The sequence below is a fragment of the Pristiophorus japonicus genome, unplaced genomic scaffold (assembly GCF_044704955.1).
Source record: "Pristiophorus japonicus isolate sPriJap1 unplaced genomic scaffold, sPriJap1.hap1 HAP1_SCAFFOLD_73, whole genome shotgun sequence".
In the NCBI taxonomy this organism is placed as follows: Eukaryota; Metazoa; Chordata; class Chondrichthyes; family Pristiophoridae; genus Pristiophorus; species Pristiophorus japonicus.
The window spans coordinates 2087667-2090484 of NW_027254645.1; the positions used below are offsets into that span (position 1 = coordinate 2087667).

The 2818-nt window shown below is 44.9% G+C and overlaps 1 non-coding gene across 1 annotated transcript; it reads left to right on the forward strand.

Annotated features, from left to right (window-relative positions):
- The first annotated feature begins 584 nt into the window (after positions 1-584).
- trnar-ucg (transfer RNA arginine (anticodon UCG)) lies at positions 585-673 on the forward strand. The gene is given in 2 exon segments: positions 585-621; positions 638-673. It is a non-coding gene; the product is annotated as a tRNA-Arg (tRNA).
- The last annotated feature ends 2145 nt before the right edge of the window (positions 674-2818 follow it).

Consider the following 2818-nt stretch of genomic DNA (forward strand, 5'->3'; position numbering starts at 1 on the left):
TTTCTTATTATGATAAATATATATATATTTTAAATTGTCTTTTTGTCTGGGTTGGTTTTACTTAACCCCCTCCCCTTCCTGCCTGTCTATCACCGATGGCTTCAACAACCGTCCCAGCCCCGCGTGGTCCTGTGACCCGCGCTCACTCACGCACAGCACAATTGCCTTCAGGAATGATAGAAATCCCACTTTATTCTTTTGAAAGGGAACTGCTGTCTGTGAAGGCCCATTCTACAGATGTGTAAGAGGGATGTGCTTCCTGTCCAGACTCATTCGGTGTCTGTTTCAACGGGATGGTTGTCAGTTCCGGTTCATCAATTGCCCCATTAAGACGTATTTTCTCATAATCCGGATCATCCTGTATTTTTCAAAAGGAGTGGGATTTCAGCTGCGATTACCGACGTGTTAAACTGTTGTGTTTCAAGCTACATTGACGTTGCCTGTGTCCGCGCACATCCATATCGCAGCGCATTTATTCATTACTCAAAATATGCTCATGTTTTCCGACATCCACTCCTTGAAAGAACCCTTGTCCCAAATTTGATCTCAATATAAAAAACAACACATTTTGTGCCGACGGCAGCGGCCGCGTGGTCTAATGGATAAGGCGTCTGACTTCGATTGTAACTGTGATGTTATCAGAAGATTGCAGGTTCGAGTCCTGCCGCAGTTAGCTAACTCGCCGAGTGAAATTTTATATTCTTTGTTTTGATTCTGCCTCAAAACCAACCATCTCGCACAGACACTCACCTGAAGTAAAGGAAGGCTGTTTGCTTTAAGAAGCTAATGGCACATTTTCATCACTGTCGATCTGGTTGCACGCGCAGAACAAGCGGGGAAGTAGACTTTCTTGCACATTATTTCTGTTTGAAGGAAAAAATAAGCGATTGATGTCTGATGTTGCAGCAAATAGGAGACTAGGTGATTTTGCGATCCAGGCAATGGACTGCTGATCAAGTATGCCACCAGCTTCGTCGTTATTGTGTTAAACATAGAAACATAGAAACATAGAAACATAGAAAATAGGTGCAGGAGTAGGCCATTCGGCCCTTCTAGCCTGCACCACCATTCAATGAGTTCATGGCTGAACATGCAACTTCAGTACTCCATTCCTGCTTTCTCACCATACCCCTTGATTCCCCTAGTAGTAAGGACTTCATCTAACTCCTTTTTGAATATATTTAGTGAATTGGCCTCAACAACTTTCAGTGGTCGAGAATTCCACAGGTTCACCACTCTCTGGGTGAAGAAATTCCTCCTCATCTCGGTCCTAAATGGCTTCCCCATTATCCTTAGACTGTGTCCCCTGGTTCTGGACTTCCCCAACATTGGGAACATTCTTTCTGCATCTAACCTGTCTAACCCCGTCAGAATTTTAAACGTTTCTATGAGGTACCCTCTCATTCTTCTGAACTCCAGTAAATACAAGCCCAGTTGATCCAGTCTTTCTTGATAGGTCAGTCGCGCCATCCCGGGAATCAGTCTGGTGAACCTTCGCTGCACTCCCTCAATAGCAAGAATGTCCTTCCTCAGGTTAGGAGACCAAAACTGCAAACAATACTCCAGGTGTGGCCTCACCAAGGCCCTGTACAATTGTAGCAACACCTCCCTGCACTTGTACTCAAATCCCCTCGCTATGAAGGCCAACATGCCATTTGCTTTCTTAACCGCCTGCTGTACCTGCATGCCAACCTTCAATGACTGATGTACCATGACACCCAGGTCTCTTTGCACCTGCCATTTTCCTAATCTGTCACCATTCAGATAATAGTCTGTCTCTCTGTTTTTACCACCAAAGTGGATAACCTCACATTTATCCACATTATACTTCATCTGCCATGCATTTGCCCACTCACCTAACCTATCCAAGTCGCTCTGCAGCCTCATAGAATCCTCCTTGCAGCTCACACTGCCACCCAACTTAGTGTCATCCGCAAATTTGGAGATACTACATTTAATCCCCTCGTCTAAATGATTAATGTACAGTGTAAACAGCTGGGGCCCCAGCACAGAACCTTGCGGTACCCCACTGGTCACTGCCTGCCATTCTGAAAAGTCCCCATTTACTCCTACACTTTGCTTCCTGTCTGACAACCAGTTCTCAATCCATGTCAGCATACTACCCCCAATCCCATGTGCTTTAAATTTGCACATTAATCTCTTGTGTGGGAACTTGTCGAAAGCCTTCTGAAAGTCCAAATATACCACATCAACTGCTTCTCCCTTGTCCACTCTACTGGAAACATCCTCAAAAAATTGCAGAAGATTTGTCAAGCATGATTTCCCTTTCACAAATCCATGCTGACTTGGACCTATCATATTACCTCTTTCCAAATGCACTGCGATGACATCCTTAATAATTGATTCCATCATTTTACCCCCTACCGATGTCAGGCTGACCGGTCTGTATTTCCCTGTTTTCTCTCTCCCTCCTTTTTTAAAAAGTGGGGTTACATTGGCTACCCTCCACTCCATAGGAACTGATCCAGAGTCAATGGAATGTTGGAAAATGACTGTCAGTGCATCCACTATTTCCAAGGCCATCTCCTTAAGTACTCTGGGATGCAGTCCATCAGGCCCTGGGGATTTATCGGCCTTCAATCCCATCAATTTCCCCAACACAATTTCCCGACTAATAAGGATTTCCCTCAGTTCCTCCTCCTTACTAGACCCTCCGACCCCTTTTATATCCGGAAGGTTGTTTGTGTCCTCCTCAGTGAATACAGAACCAAAGTACTTGTTCAATTGGTCCGCCATTTCTTTGTTCCCCGTTATGACTTCCCCTGATTCTGACTGCAGGGGACCTACGTTTGTCTTT